The following is a 17,799-nucleotide window of genomic DNA, read 5'->3' as shown; positions in this document are numbered from 1 at the left end:
TCTGCCTTGGAGAATAATCACTACAGTACTATGCAATGGTGCCCTGTTCTACTGTTTATGTAACTTTCAATGCCGAAGTTTGGTACAAATCCTCCCAAGATTTTCCAGATGTATATCACTGTATATCTTTCCTGGCTTTGGTAGAAACTTAATTTTGTAGCCTTTCCCAATAGCTGATATGTTGCATTGAGACAATTTTCTTTGTGTGGGTCCACTGGATTGCTTTCAAATTCTACCATTAATTTTACACTATGTGGTGACCACAGTTGGGAGTAGTAATCTCATCAGTTGAGGATAAATGTCTTCCAGAGGACCATCATGGCTTTCTGATTAGGGGATTGCAATCCCTCCTGCGCCAGTGTATCCATATATGCATTTCATTCAGCTTCATGTGTTGCTAGCACAGGGCTTGGAATTTTCCAGCACTTAACTGCATGCTATTTTCCTCAGCCTACCTGTATATTGCATGCAACCCCTGTTGCAGATGTGCAACATCTCCATGGTTCTGTATCCTCATTCAAGCTTACAAAGGTTCTCTACCTTCCACCCAACACCACCCCTATCCTGCAGCTCATGGACCAGCAGGAGATTTCTAATTTCAAGAAGCTCTTCACCAAGCACCTGTTCTGCTACTGCTTTGAGGTGTCGGACTTTTGTATCATCAAGGATGACTATCTGAGCAGCTGAGGGTATGTCTGAGTGGGCCGCTATGAATAGCAGTGGCTCTAAGACAGTGCCCTGTGAAACACCACTCACCATTTGTGTCTCCTTAGAGTAGGCTCCATTGGTTATCACTGCCTAACTTCTATCTTTTAGAAAGTCATGTAGCCATTTTCCAAGTTTTCTGACTATGCTAAGATTATACAGTTTGTGACATAAGGTTGATTTTATCAAAGACTTTTATATCACGTCCAAAATATACAGAGGACGGGGCAGCAAATGTGAGCTTTGCATTACTGAAAAGCTAAACATCTTCCAATCAAAATATAATATTTTAAGTTTTGGGAATGAAACCTTCTTTCCCTGTATGCATAAGCAATATTTTACACTCTGATATTTCAAAGAAGACCCATCACCTACTCAATAGGAAAGACAGGAGACATGGTGGAGTTGCAATGTACATTCATGAAGACCTCACACCCCAGATCCTTTTGTCACACTCAAACTTGTGTGACACACTAATTATACATTTAAGACAACTCAATATAGTTATATGTACTACTTATCCCCCACCAGATCTCCAAATCATACCAACCTATTTGAAGACTGCCTTCCAATCTTAAGTCTTAATCAAAATAGCACAACACATCATTGTACAGCTCATGGGAGACTTCAACCTGACCAATATAGGATGGCCTGAAGGTCTTTTCCTCTCAGGAATGAGTGATGTGAATGAAGTGGAACTGCTCAACCTCACCAAGTTATACATGGAACAAGTAATATTCCAATCAACAAGAGCAAACAATATACAGTGGTACCTTGACTTACAAGTGTCCCAACTAACAAGTTTTTCAAGATATGATCTGCCTCTTGGCTGATTTTGTGCTTTGAGTTTCGAGCTAAAATTCAGGTTATGAGCCAGCTTCAGATACCCCACTGCTAGTTGGCATAGAGAATGCCACAGTGAATGCCATAACATCTGCCCAGCATCCCGTGTCTCACTCGATAGCTTGACATATATGCATGTTAGCAAGTGTGAAGATCATTAGTAGATCGATAGCTAGACAGACACGCAAGTTAGCAAGTGCAAAGATAGTTAGTGGATCATTAGCTAAACTGGTGGTAAAATGCTACAGAAGCATCAGTGTTGTGCTTGCAGTTATTTTGCAAAACTTCCTCTTTCTAACCATGGGTCCGAAGAAAGTGAGTGTGAAGGACAGTGGTGAGAAGAAGCGGATGATGTGCATGGAATTAAAGAAAGAAATTCTTGGAAAACATGACCAAGGTGTGTATGTAGTTGACATGGCAAAGTAGTACGAGTGTAGTACTTCTACGATTTGCACCATACTGAAGCAGAAGGAGTCGATAAAGGCTATAATGACAGCCAAGGACATTGAAATAATTTCTAAACAGCGGACATCTATCCATGAAAATATGGGGAAGCTGCTGATGGTGTGGTTGACAGATGTCAGCTTGCAGGAGATACTGTGATGGAGGCTATAATCGGCGAGAAGGCACGAGCTATTTACACTGATTTGCTGCAGCAGACCCCAGGCACTTGTACATAAGAGGCATTGGATGAGCCATTTAAAACCCTGTCAGGGCTGGTTCGAGAATTTTAAAAAGAAGACCGGCATTCACCCCCTTATCAGGCATGGTGAGGCAGTGAGAGCGGATATGAAGACAGTTGAGGATTACTCTTTACTCTTTTACTTGTTTCAGTCATTTGACTGCAGCCATGCTGGAGCACTGCCTTTAGTCGAGCAAATCGACCCCAGGACTTATTCTTTGTAAGCCTAGTACTTATTCTATCAATCTTTTTTGCCAAACCGCTAAGTTAAGGGGACGTAAACACACCAGCATCGGTTGTCAAGCGAAGTTGGGGGGACAAACACAGACACACAAACATATACACACACATACATATATATATATGTATATATATATATATATATATATATATATATATATATATATATATACACACACACATATATATGACGGTCTTCTTTCAGTTTCCGTCTACCAAATCCACTCACAAAGCTTTGGTCAGCCTGAGGCTATAGTAGAAGACACTTGCCCAAGGTGCCACGCAGTGGGACTGAACCTAGAACCATGTGGTTGGTAAGCAAGCTACTTACCACACAGCCACTCCTGTGCCTACCTCAAAACTTTTGCCAGAATTATAGCAGCCGAAGGATACATCCCCCAGCAAGTCTTGAAATGTTGCAAGACAGGACTTTTTTGGAAGAAGATGCCAAGGAGGACTTATATAATGGCAGAGGAGAAGAGGATGCCAAGTCAAACCCATGAAAGATAGGCTAACCCTTGCACTGTGCGTCAAGATTAAGCCGCTGCTCGTTTATCATTTGGAAAACCTCAGAGCATTCAAGTCACATAAGATTCTGAAAGAAAAGCTGCAGGTTATGTGGAGGGCAAATCCAAGGACGTGGGTCATCAGGCAGTTCTTTGTGGAGTGGATGAATTTGGTCTTTCATCCTGACATTAAGACATATATCCAGGAAAATAACCTACCCTTGCAAGCCCTTCATGTTCTGGACAATGTACTTGGTCACCCACCTAACCTCGAAAATGACATCCTCATTCAAGTTTACAAAGGTTCTCCACCTTCCACCCAACACCACCCCTATCCTGCAGCTCATGGACCAGCAGGAGATTTCTAATTTCAAGAAGCTCTTCACCAAGCACCTGTTCTGCTACTGCTTTGAGGTGTCGGAGAGCACATACCTCACCCTTCGAGAGTTCTGGAAGGACAACTATAACATTGATTCATAATATTCAGTAATTCAGTTTAGCCTTTCTCCTCAACCTCCATCAGTATTAACAAGTCGTCTGATTTCCAAGGTAAATGCTGTACATTATACTTAAAAAAACAGTTCATTGTGATAGATTCTATTGTATTGCTTTTTAATACAATATTTGTTATTTAAAAGTACGTTTTTCTTTTTTAGAAATAATACATTTCTAAATCTCTGAGAGAGATTTATGCAGTAGTGATACAATGAAGTAGTTGTATGCTGTCAACTTAATGTAACAGTCCCTTGAAGGGAATAATACTATTGTTGGTTAGACCTAGGAAGCTGCACCGCTTCCTGTCGGCCTTGACACATTTCCTGTGCCCTAATGTTTACAAGCACCTCCACCCAACTAAGCCTGCATCCAGAGACATGTTTCTGTGTCTTTGCTCGTCATCAGTCTGGAGTAGCATGACCTATTCTCTTTATTACGATAAATATATTTTACATAGAGGGGACAATACAGGACACTACAGACATTTAAGAATTGTCATTTAGTGAGTCATTTAAAAAATTTTTTTAAAGAAAATATGTTAAAAATATATTAAAAAATTTTTAAACTTGGAATATTTCCATTAGTTTACACTTAATTTCAGGTACACCAGTCTTCACCTTTGGATTTTTATCTGGAAAGATTAAGTAGGGCCACTCACTCCTAACTTTCTTCCATCTTTCCTCATATACTATTCTAGACAGGTGCCTTCTCTCCAGCCCTATCTTGCTTTTCAGGTGATATCTGAAATAGTACAGCATTCCAGAGCCGGAGATGAAGGTTCCTGTCTTCATACCTTGCATTCGAGTTCTCCATGCACACTCTTTCATAACTGTGACTGTACATAGAAAACAAGCCTCACCTTCCTTAGGTAGTCCGGTGGGCGGTGCATTCTTAATCACAGACTCAGCCGATAGCTGTACTCTTCCTAGGTGTGACAGCATGTGTTCAACATAAACTGTCATGTCCGAAAGATGGGTGCACTGAACAAGAGCGTGCAGGATAGTTTCCTTCTCCTGCCCGCATCTTGGACATTCGGGTGGCACTGAAATCCCGTGCCTGGACAATTTCTTGTGGACAGGTAACGCATTCCTGAAACACTGCCAAGTCAGGGATCTTTGGTAATTATCCAAATACCCCGCCCTGAAAGTGTTCCGAAACAGGTTGGATAGCTGGTTCTCATCGAGCCCCAGTGTCTCTCCTAGAACGTCGTCACTTTTAAACTCTACCAAACCTTTGTAAAATGCAGAGGTGGTATTCCCGCTGCTGGCCTTACCCGCCTTGTGGATTAGCACAAGTGCCTGCCGGCATTCCTTTTGCCATTCAGTCATTTTTTGTCTTTTAATCAAACTGGGTTTAAATTCCTCAAGAGAGGCTGGTCGTGGAAAGAATTCCTCGGCGAGCTAATTCCACACCTGACCACCATCAAGGTAAGACCAGAGATACCTTAGTCTCAGTGCATGTTTGCACATCAACAACCACGGCATCCCTAGGCCACTTTTTAACGGTTCCTGACAGCACACAGAGCGCCTCACAAGCGGCTTTCCCCTCCACAAAAAGCGGAAGAGAATCTGAACCAGCTTATTTAGCCACAAATCGGGGCAAGGGACGACGGTCAGGCGGTAGGTGATAACTGACGCAATAAACGTCTGCACCACCTCCGCCCTTCCTTTCAGAGACAGCGCCCTACTGGACCAGGTCCGGGTTAGTGCTTCTACCCTGTCCATCACCTCACTCCAATTTTTCTCCATCTGGGAGTCCGGACCAAACCAAACTCCAAGCAACTTAACAGGACCATCCGTCCAGTGTCCTACAACACTGGATGTTATCGGCTTGCTGCTCCAGGTGCCGAGTCGCAAACCAACAGACTTGTCTTTGTAAACTTTTGCCCCTGCCACCGTCTCGTATCTTCTGATTGCCTCTGCTATGCGAGGTAGCTGAGTCATCTTTGATACTGTGATGGTGACGTCATTCGCATACGCCGAGACACCTTTACCACATCCAATTTCATTAGTGGTGCTTTCCAACTTCTCCAACTTCCGCAGCAATGGCTCATGAGACAGTACATACAGAAGCGGAGACAGGGGGCACCCTTGATGGACTGAACACCTGATCTCGAACGGCTCCGACAGCTAACCGTTCAACTGAACCGCGGATTTGATGCCACCATAAATGGCCTTGATCCAACTGCGGAAATCCGGGCCTAGCCCAGCCGCCTCAAGGACTGCTGCCAGGTACCGATGGTCAACCCTATCAAAGGCCTTACTTTGGTCTAAATGGACCAATGCCCCACCTTTACCGGAAACTTTACCCACCCTGTCTAAGGTGTAGTGTAAGAGATGATGATTGTCCTGGATCGACCTGCCAGGGATGGCACATGCTTGCGCCTTCCCAACAAGCTTCTCCGCGACAACCGTCAACCTTTTTGCTAGCACCTTGGCCAAAATCTTTAACTCTACATGTAGAAGAGTTATGGGCCTGAAATTACTAATAAGGTCCCCCTTGCTCGGGTCTTTTCTGACCAGCGTTACCACTCCCCGACTCACAGAGCTGGGAATTCTCCCATTCTGTTGCCAGTTCGTGTACATGCAAGCCAGCAAGTGTCCAAACAAGTCCGGCATACTACTATAAAACTCGTAGGGCAGACCATCCAGTCCCGAGTGCACTCTGCCAGTACCTCTTCGACCACCGCAGCTGTGATCGGCCCTTCACAACTCCTCGCCTCACTTGCCGAGAGTTGCAGTCCGTCAGCCAGGAAATCCCTTAAGGGCTCCCCATGGTCCAACGCCTCGTTCCTCCCAAACAACCGTGCGAAATGCTGATGAAAGGCCTTCTGCATCTCCTCCTGTCCTTCGATCCGGCACCCCTGTTCGTCAATTAAAGACTGTACAGCAGCTTCTCTGCCTCTCCGACTCTCCACATGACGGGCCCATCCGGCAACGTTAATACCTTCTCTGCCTACCGTGCGTAACTTAGCCCTGACTCTACTACCTTCGTGTTTGGCTTGGAGGTGACGGAATAACACTGATCTCGCCGCCAACACTCTGAATGCAGAGCCTGATGCTATGGCCTCCTCTAACTCCTTAGTTAATTGTCCTTCTACTCTAGATCCCTCTAAACGTATGGCTCTTTTGAGGGTGCACCACCATCTGTTATTAACGATGGCTCCGCATAATGCCCTCTGCACTAACTCCTTAACCCGAGCACGGAAGACTTCACTAGTCAAAATAGACTTGTTCATCTTCCAGTAACCGCGTCCCTGTCTATGACACTTAGCTAACTGTATTTCACACGTCACAAATTTGTGATCCGTGTAAGAGGTACAGTGAAATTGTGGACAACTAACTATATCTCTATCACTATCTTTTATAATAACCCTATCTAAGTAAGACCTTTGTGAACCATCGCTATTAGACCACGTCCACTGTGGAATGAGCGGTTCATCTAGTCTGTAGCGGTCTACTAGTTTATAGCTTGCTAGTAACCTTTTTAGGCCAGGGCTTTCTCTTCTGTTGGTCGAGTCACCACCATCCGCTCGCACGTTGAGAATAGTGTTAAAGTCTCCTGTTAAAACTAAAGTTTTTGATGTCACTAGAAAATTTTCCAAGTCTCGAAAGAAAACCATCTGTCTATTCTCTTGTGAAGCATAGAGTGCTACTAACCTGAAAGACTGCTTACTCATGTGTGTCACATCTAGAATGACCAACCTACCTTCTGGGTCTAGAAAGACTGTACTTACCTGTACGTCCAAGCTTTTTTTGAACAGTACCACAACGCCCCCACTCCTTCCTTGACTCGGAGAAATAAATTTCTCGTAGTCGTTCAGAAGAGGCGAGAACGACAGTGGGCCATTCAGCTTGGACTCAGTCACAACGCATATATCTATCTTTCACGACCTGAGGTCGTCTAGGAGGCATGTCTGCTTCCATTTTGACCCCAGGCCACGTACATTTATACACCCTAACTTAACTTCCATGATAAAAAGCAGTTAATTTACCTTTAAATTTGCAGGAGGGGCTTCACGACTTTCATCGTCCCCTCCTCCTGTATCGTCTATGACTGGTGTAGCCATTGGTGTTAGTACAATTTTTTCTTTTACGATAAACTCACTCATGTCATAGATATCTTCTGTATATCATTGTTTGAACTGTTCATAATGTTCTACACTGATCCTTGCCAACCATATGTGTGGCGGTTTACCTACAATAGGTCCCAACACCGTATAGTTTTTTTTTCGTAATTAATCCGTGTAACACTTCATTTTTCGAATTGTACGAAACAATTCTTTCTTGTGGAGGTTTAGGGGCGGGTTTCAATTTGGGAGTGGCGGGGGTATTTTTTTTGTGTTTTGCGTTTTGTATTTTTTTCTTGAAGGGGGAGGGGAGTCTGGGCTAAGGGGTCTTTTCCTTTTATTTGATACTACTTGGAACTCCATTTCTTCTTCGCTTTTTTCTTTTTCTATTGTGTTTTCCGGCATTTTCTTTTTTCCTTGGTTGTCATCTTTTTTCTGTTGAGATTTGTCTGGTATTTTTTCCTCCTTTTGGGGAGGGACTTCTACTTTTTTTTTTGTGTCGGTTTTTTTTACTTTCTCGCATTCGGAGCAGACGTGGCCCTTTTCACCACATTTGAAACATCTGGGCCTCCGTCCCTCCACCGACACTCTTGCACTGAGTCCCTCCCCTATGAAAATCCTGTCTGGTCTGGTTTCTAGGATTTCATTGGAAGCTTAGACTAAGAGTTCTAGAGTTTGCCCCTTCCAATTGAGTGCATCTGACTTGTTCTTCCACATCGTATATTAGTGCTGCTACCATCCAATACACGTCATACTCGGCCGGAATATCCTCTATTGTAATTCTCCGGTCAAAGTACGTGGGTAATAACATTATCCTGTTCGTCTTTAGAGTTAGCATTGATATCTCCTTTGCTACTTCGGCGTTTTCAAATTGAGCCTCTACTGTAGCATTTTGTGGCCTTCTTCCTACATATTTGATTTTTTCCCACACAGGGGCAAGGCACTTTTCAATTGTATCTGTCTTCATCATCATTATCCGTTTCTCCTTGCGGTTGTATACTTTATATATAACAGTTTTTACCGCCAACTCTTGTATGGTTTCTGTTTCATTGTCGGTCTGCTTTATTAAATTTCTATATTTGAACAACTGTTCAGGTAATACTTCAATCTCTTCAAATTGTCTGCCAACAGCGGCAGAAAAACTGTTCACCTTTTTAATTTCCTGGGTTACTTGTTGGTTACCTTGTATACCTTGTAATACTTGTACATTTTCTTCTTGTAGAATTGGGAAGTCCTCATTACACAATAAAAAATCTAGGCGCATCGCCATTTCATCCTCCATATTGAAAGTTTTGTTGATAAGAAAATAAATTTTCCTTTCACCGGAACACAGAAAAACAGTTCGCAATTTCTTTACAAAGAGAGCAGAAAAAACAATTTTTGCCCCGCAGAGCGCAAATTAACGTAAAACAAGTATCAATAATTATCAACATAAAAGTAACAATAATAATAGACAGAAATAACTCACTAAATGTGGAAGTAGCAACAAAACAGAAGTAGCATGACCTGCTAGTTGAAGATGCCTGTCAAGCTCTTGTAAACATATAATAATTCTAGTGAAATACATTCACTGATTTCAAATTTAGAAATAATACATTTCTAAATCACTCAGAGAGATTTATGCAGTAGTGATACGATGAAGTAGTTGTATGCTGTTAACTTAATGTGACAGTCCCCTGAAGGGAATAATACTACTGTTGGTTAGACCTAGGAAGTTGCACTGCTTCCTGTTGGCCTTGACACATTTCCTGTGTCCTTATGTTTGAAATCAGTGAATGTATTTCACTAGAATTATTATATGTTTACAAGAGCTTGACAGGCATCTTCGATTAGCAGGTCATGCTACTCCAGACTGATGACAAGCAAAGACTCACAAACATGTCTCTGGATGCAGGCTTAGCTGGGTGGTGGTGCTTGTCTCCCCCTTGTAAACATAAGGACACAGGAAATGTGTCAAGGCTGACAGGAAGCGGTGCAGCTTCCTAGGTCTAACCAACAGTAGTATTATTCCCTTCAGGGGACTGTCGCATTAAGTTGACAGCATACAACTACATTTTTCTTATTTAAAAAAAAAAATTGCAACAAAAAAAATTGTGGTGTTTTTTGGGGGACCCAGAACAGATTAATAGCATTTCAATTCATTTTAATGGGGAAATTTGATTTAACATACGAGTAATTTGAGTTACGAGCTCTGTCATGGAACAAATTAAATTCATAAGTCAAGGTACGATTGTACTTGATCACTGCTTCACAAACAATATAGATCTCATCCATAATGTGAAAGTGACACCGACGCTAGTCTTAGATCAGAATATATGTTTACAAGAGCTTGACAGGCATCTTCAACTAGCAGGTCATACTACTCCAGACTGATGAGCAAAGACTCACAAGCACATCTCTGGATGCAGGCTTAGCTGGGTGGAGGTGCTTGTCTCCCCCTTGTAAACATGTATGGATCGAAGGAACCCACAGACATGCAGTTTATGAGAAACACCCAAAATCTATCCAAGCTGAACTTCCATAAAGCATATTGGAAATCCATTGAGAAGGAGATCATCAAACAAGACTGGTCTCAATACCTAACACCAACATGAAATTCAAAGAATTCATGTCTGTAACGCAAATCATATGCTACGAGATTGTCCCAGAGAGAAAGGCCACTGCACACGAAGAAGATTCCCAGGGAGATAAAAGTTCTTACAAGACGGTGTACAAAGATTGCAAACTGTCTCAACAGAGAACTCAATGATAGTGAAAATTCTCATCTGGAATCAACACTGCTGGAGATTGAGAAACATCTGAAATGCTACCATGAAAGAAAAAGAGTAAACAAAGAAGCCTGGGTTGTAAAAAATATAAAATTAAACCCTTCTTAAAGTATGCCAAAAAGGAAAATTCCTCCATGTATTAAAGGGTAGGACCACACTAGAAGTAGAGCAGATACTAAAAACTATAGGTGTACCCCTCTGACCTCACACATCAGCAAAGTCATGGAATAAATACTCCAAAGGAAACTAATTGCATTCCTTGAAGAGAATGACTTACTGACTGTTGCCTAACACAGCTCTTGCAGCACTACAACTGGGTGTAAAAGCAGCTGCTCAACAATTCAAATGTGGATAGAGCATAACTTGACTTTGCAAAATCCTTAGCAAGTCAACCATGTCAACCATAGTGTGATATGTCACAAGCTACATAATCAGAAAACTTGGAGAGTGGCTACATGATTTTCTAAAAGATAGAAGTCAGATAGCAGTGACTAATGGGGCTATTTCAAGCCACTGCTATTTATAGTGGTCCTCTCAGACATGCCTTCAGCTGCTCAAATAGCCACCCTTGCTAGCTATACAGATGATATAAGTCTCTCAGAGGGTACAGAACTTTGAAATGAGTAATGATGCATCTTTCCAGGTGCATATTACTAAGTTGGCAATAAAATGCAGATGGTTGGCTAGATGGCTTTTTAAAACATTCAAGATGAGAGAACAGGAAACCATGATGGTCATCATGAGGATATTCATCTTCACCCATTTAGATTACAGCTCCCAATAATGGTCACCATACACTCTAAAATTAACAGTGGGACTCAGAGTAATTCAATGAAGCTACACAAAGAACACCATCTCAATGCAACATGTCAGGTACAGGGAGAGACTAAAAAAGTTAAGACTCTACTCCCTATAATGAAGATGGGTAAGATATGCAGTGATATACATCTGGAAAATCCTAGAACTTGGTCATTGAAAGTTATACAAACAGCAGAACAAGGCACCACTGTATAGTACCAAAAATACGAACATTACCATCAGGATACAGGACCAAGTACTGCAACAGCTTTGGTTTCAAGTGCCCACAACTCTTCAATATCCTTCCAAAAAGCCTGGGAGACCTCCACAGGATGGATGTAGGTGTCTTCAAAAACAAAACTGGATCCCCTCCTGTCAAGAGTTTCAAATGAACCTACCTCACAGCAAAAGACACAGATGTGGGCAGCAACATCAAAACTCTCTCATTTACCAAATGCCACATATCAGAAGAGGTTTAGTGAAAGTATAGCAAAGCAAAAGGTGGTGCACAGCATGATTGCAGCTCTTAGGCAGAAACTAGAAAAGGAAAGGATACATGCATATATATATGTACACGTACACACACACATATACACACATATGTGATTTGGGCAGAATCAGAGGATCCCATCGTAACATCGAAATTATCCGGGTCCAATATTTTTCATTATATGAAATTAATGTTTTTCTGGTATTTTGGATTATCTCTCTTTCCAAAGGTGAACTGTTCTTAAACCTATTTGCAAATGCCAATGCCTTATCTAAAAGACTCAGAGATACTGACTGATAATAATTATCAATGTCGAATCGTATAAAATAAGTTTTCTCCTTATTTTGAGTTGAAGAAAACCATGTAATTACATCACCAGTGCTGTTCCATAGAAGCAAATCCACATTTTGTTTCACATAAGGGAGGATCCTATCTAAGATTGATTTACTAATTTTGCAACAGTCCAGTTTAGTCGGACATATCAAACGTATCGTGGGTTTACTAATAAAATTTGCCTTATGGTCCTTAAAGGTGAAATGGGGGACCTTTGGGGAATAGGGCATGATCCTATCTAGTAAATTTAAGTCCGTTATTAGTCTATAATGTTCTCTATTAATCTTGTTCAAATCATTATCATGTGCTATCTTATACTTAGAATTCAACTCTTTACATATAAAATCAGTATATACATTAACTAGAATAGAAAACAGATTACCAGTTATATTAGATAAGACATGAAGATTGTCTGAGCTTTTTATATTAGAAATTATTTTCTGTAGTCTTTTTTTGCAAAGAATTGGTTGTTCTGGAGAATTTCAGCCTTTTCATCATAAATATTAAATCCTTTTTGAATTTCAGTAGTTCAAGGGTGTGCGGAGGGTTCCTGTATGATTCTAGATTGTAGTTTTCATGCTATTGATCCATTTCTTATTCCCCAATTCAAAATAAAAAGCTCTCCATCTCCTTCTTTTAATCAGGTCATTAATCTTTTGCAATAATGTTTCCATATATACATGTTTTGGAGGAATTGGGATGTTTTTAAAGGATAAACCAAGAATCTGTTTCTCCATGTGTTATTTCTGTAGGTAGTGCTCAATTTGAGCTAATGATATATTAAATAATAAAAGAGTGTGACTCTTTCCATGAACTAACACAGAAGGGCTCAATATATTGAGCAAATATCAAAGTTCAACAAGGGAGAGAAAAATCATGAGCAGGAGAGATTAAAAGATTTCAATAGTCCTTGAATGAAGTAAAATTAAATAGAGTAAGGTGATTTAAAACTGTTCTCAAATGAAATAAAAATAAAGCAGTTCATGAATGAAATAAAAATATAATGAAGTGAGATCATTTCAGGGAATACACAAAGCAAAAACTTTTTCTTTCTACTTTGGTAGCCACATTTCCTTCATCAGAGATAGAATTTTTAAAGTTTAGGTTTTTTTAAAGTTTAAGATTTCTTAAAAGAGTTTTTCCCACAACAGCTGTGTGATCTTGGTAATAAATATAGAAAAGCCAGAAGAGTTGTGAATGAGTATAAAGGAAAAATTAAGAATGAAAATTCCAAGTGGTCCAGTGTGTATAAAATAAATTTTCATGTCGCATGATTACTAGAAATACAAGATTATATTTATATCTATACTAAATTATATGTCTGAATAAGGATGAGCGGAGATCTGTATCAGGGAACTCAGCATTTTAAAAACATTTTATTTAAAAACACTTTTTTCTTCCAATTTTTTTATTTTCTAAAAAAGTGGTAAGTTGATAGCAACTTGTGCCTACATGAGATGAAAACCTTGGATATCTTATTCAGCAATAGTTTTTTTATCTGTTCTTAATATATTTATGGCTTCTTTCAAACAAAGACTACAGGTTTTTGTATGGGTGTTATATGGAGTATACTCCCCCATGTTAGACCATTTTAGGGAGTATAATCTATTACTATCTTTTAATTTATTTATATATATGGCCAAAGCAGTTGAATTTTTCGTATTCTTGTTAACAAAAGAATTCATATGTGCCCTATATCTAATCTTGAAATTTGTAGTGCTTCCAATGTATACTTTTTTTAACTTCATTTAAAGTATTCATTTCACATTTATATGCTACATTGTTGAGTAGACACTGACCATCTAATGGACAATTATTTTGGGATGGACAATCACAACTTTTTTTGCAAAACCACCCATTTCGTTATTATTATTTCCTTTGTTACTATTAGTATTTGTCAAATTTTGTATTTTAAGCATATTATTTATGGCAATAATCAATCAGAGGTTTGATGCTGTGGAGTGAGAAAATTTCAGACTCGATTTGTTAAAGATAGAGTGGTACATATGTGTTGAAGGAAAATTATTCTCAATTAATTTAAAGAATAACTGGAGGAATTTTTAACCTGTAGGGAATCTTGAACTTAAAAAAAACCTAAACTTTAAAAATTCTATCTCTGATGAAGGAAATGTGACCACCAAATTAGAAAGAAAAGTTTTTGCTTTGCGTATTCCCTGAAACAATCTCACTTCATTATATTTTTATTTCATTCATGAACTGCTTTATTTTTATTTCATTTGAGAACAGTTTTAAATCACCTTACTCTATTTAATTTTACTTCATTCAAAGACTATTGTAAATCTTTTAAACATCTCCCCTGCTTGTGATTTTAATTTAGCTTATTTCTCTGATGTAAATTTTCTGTATACATATCGTGATCGCCTAACCTTGGGATTGTATGATAAAAATATATTATGTATTTGATTGATTGTATTCCCAATTTGAATACATATTGGCTGGGCTAGGAGGATGATAAACTAATCTGTTTTCTCTCCCTCCATGAACTTTTATATATATATATATATATATATATATATATATATATATATATAAATGTACTAGCAGTATAACCCGACCTTGTCCGGGTGTGACTTATTACGCCATCTCCGATAAGTCTTGCTAGGTGAAAATCAACTAAAAAAGAAAGCCTTACAACGAAAAAACCTTTATGATGTAAATAAGTTCATAATTCAAAAGACGATGAAATTAATAGGGAAAGTCTGAAGGCTGTTTTGCGTAACATTATTAAGTGTATTTAAATTTCATCCGTCTAATTGGCTATAGAAATGCTTGTGCAAAACAACTTTTTGCGCTGCCCTGATTATACATAGCAGGGTAATCCCTTTTCGCAGGAGCTAGGACAGCAATTTCTGATGAAGCAATTGCTGGCGATCTGTTGGTACACAGTTTTGCCAGAATTCTATCAGATTGGGCAGAAGATGTTGATGCACCATTTTGCATTATGTTCAAAGTAGCTTCTGGAATGTGGTGAATTGCTGCAGTCTGTTGCTGTCATTTTAAACCGGTTGCTTTCTTTCCCCAGCAAACTCTCTTCTTTGGAGGCATAATCTATGTATATATTAAACAGAACAACAAAAGTTATAATAGATGGCAAGGTCGGTATTTTTCACATATCTGTAATTTTTCAGATTAACACCCACACGATTACCCAACCCTAATCCTAAACCTAATCCTAACACTAACCCTAGCATTAACCCTAAACCCTAACCCTAACCCTAAAACCCTAACCCTGATCTTAAAACCGTAACCGTAACACTAATCCTAACCCTAAACCGTAACCCCTAACCCTGACCCTAAAACCCTAGTGAAAATCGTGGTATATTTACAAAACATTGACGAACATGAGTTATATTTTACTGAATGATTGTGTACTTGCACGTGTATGCGTTTGAGAGAGGAAGAGGTAGAGAGAGGGTGAGAAAGGAATAGAGGTAGTTAAAAGTTTTCTTATGACGGCGTCTCTTCACTGCCTATTAATTACTTCATTAGAAATCTATGGATGCACATACGCACATAATAGAGAAAAATGAAACAAATATGGACGACTTGCTCCGAAACACCACCGAGTGGGGAACACTTTTCAAAAATAACCTGCATTTGTTTCCTTCAAAATTCCTACATGCTCGAAATGTACATACATCAAGGTATATTTGTAGAAAATTTCACGAAAAAATATTCATTTTCCTGGAATTTAAGTGGAATTTCCGAAAATTGTCCCCCACCCCCTCCCAAAATACTTTCACCGAAAATCTACATAATAAATAATATATGCATAGAAAATTTCAGAAAAAAATATTCATTTTTCTGAAAGTTATGACCTTTCAAAGTCGGTGGGTACAACTCTGTAGTTATGCCACATTGACGAACGTGAATGATTGTGTTTACTTACACGTGTATGCGTTTGAGAGAGCAAGAGAGGAAGAGAGGAAGAGGGGGAGATAGAGAACTGGAGCAATGTGTATGTTGTTGTCAAAGATTATGTATGTGTGGTTGTGTGTGTTTTTACATATCAATGTTATGAAAAATAAGAAAGTTTAATCTATGACGTTGTATGTATCACTTTCTCTCTCTGTTGAGCGCGTGTGTAAGAACGCTGTTCCAGGTAGAAGGGAAGAAATATAAAATTTGCTAGAAACAACAGCCAAATCTCCCTTAAATCACACAAAGTAAACGGAATTTTAAAAATCTAATTACTGTACTGGAAAGTTCAGATCAAGAAAATTCCATTGATGTAAAAATTTTAACGAAAAAGTGGAAAATGTGGATTTCTATAAACTTTTAAAAAGGCTTCATACAGACACACAACTTCAGCTTTATATATTAAGTTTTATATATATATATATATATATATATATATATATATATATATATATATATATATATATATATACACACACATATATATATACATACAAATATATATTTTTTTCTTAAATTAAAAACCACAAATCTTGCAAATAACTCCCCAAGGTTTCCTGGTCAAAATAATTTACTCCTCCATTTATCAAGTTGAAACCACATTTGTCAGTTGATATTTTGAGTTGATAGCATTTAAACATGAGACACTTGTAAAGAAGACAAAATGGAAAAAAACACATGGGAGGTAACACACATTACAATAATTCAATGTGAAGCAGATGTAAATCAGATGTTAATGGTTTAGTAAGTGTCCAGTGGTCTACTTTTATATTCCAACAAGATGTATTCTTTGAAATGTAGACATAAAGAAAAAATCCCGTTCCTCGAATTTATGTATTTGTTAGAGGTTCTCAAGTGTTTTAATATATGCAGTTTTTCGAGTGAACATACTGAACATTTTCTAGACCTGTTAATATAGATGGTTTGGATTTAGTGAGGATTCTCCATTTGATGTCAAAATTGGCCCCTTTGCCTTAAAGTTTCCAGATTAAAGCTGAAAGGGTTGTTGAATGCCTCTTATCATGGTACCTAAAATTCAAAAGATGGTTGCTATATCTAGATTTAAATTTTCCTTCCAGAATACAGGACCAGATAGTGCAACAACTTTGGCTTCAAGGGCTGACAGCTCTTCAATATCTCCCTCCAAAGTCTGAGAGATCTACATGGGGTGGATGTAGTTGTCTTCAAAACAAAACTGGATCTCCTTCTGTCAAGAATTCTGGATGAATCTACCTTGCAGCAAGAAATGCAGATGAGGGCAGCAACATCAAAACTCCTTCATTCACCAAATGCCAAACATCAGAGGAGGTTTAGTGAAAGTATAGCAAAGCAAACGGTGGTGCCCCAGGATGGTTGCAGCTCTCAAGCCGAAGCTTGAGAAGAATATAAACACACACATGTATGTATGTATATACAGAGTATCCCAAAATTAAGGCAACCAACTTTTTTCAATTTTGCTAAAGCAAAATGTTATATTTCGAATCCAAGCGTTGTAGTGCAATGGTATAGGAAACAAATTATGACACTACCACATTTATTCAATATGACCAGCTCTGTTTCAAATCACAGTCTAAGTGCAAATGCTTCACATGCAGCACACAGCTGTTCTTGCGGAATCAAAGCTCACTCCTGGTACAGTTTTCCCTTGAGAGTGTCAAGTGTGCTTGAGACCTTCATCTCCAAAATGGACCAAACAGAAAAATCTAATGTGTCAAGATTAGGGCTTCTTGAGGGTCAAACATCTTTGCCTATGAACAACAAGATGTTTTTCCTGAATCCAATGTTATGTCTATTTGGAGCTGTTGGAAGCTCCAAGGTGCACATTGAAAGTGGAATCAGTTCAGCTGGTGTTAATTTTAATACCTGAGGGCATAAAGATGAGGAGAGACCTTCTAGTGGTTGTCACAGCTGCCAAAACCATAACTAACTGT

The 17,799-nt window shown here is 39.0% G+C and overlaps 1 protein-coding gene across 8 annotated transcripts in view; it reads right to left on the bottom strand.

The window, feature by feature from the left end:
• The window catches only part of LOC106881414 (membrane progestin receptor gamma), a 118,332-nt gene that overhangs the window by 12,653 nt on the left and 87,880 nt on the right, over positions 1–17,799 (bottom strand). The window contains exon 1 of one of the 8 annotated variants that reach the window (XM_014931795.3): positions 7,466–7,605. The exons of the other annotated variants lie outside the window; for them this stretch is intronic. The gene's annotated coding sequence lies outside the window, so the exon portion shown is untranslated. Of the gene's footprint in view, positions 1–7,465; positions 7,606–17,799 lie in introns of those variants that run through there. 8 annotated transcript variants of the gene reach the window in all.

This window comes from Octopus bimaculoides, chromosome 4 (assembly GCF_046866305.1).
Source record: "Octopus bimaculoides isolate indiv1 chromosome 4, ASM4686630v1, whole genome shotgun sequence".
NCBI classification, from domain to species: Eukaryota; Metazoa; Mollusca; class Cephalopoda; order Octopoda; family Octopodidae; genus Octopus; species Octopus bimaculoides.
This window is presented reverse-complemented; position numbering and strand designations above follow the sequence as displayed.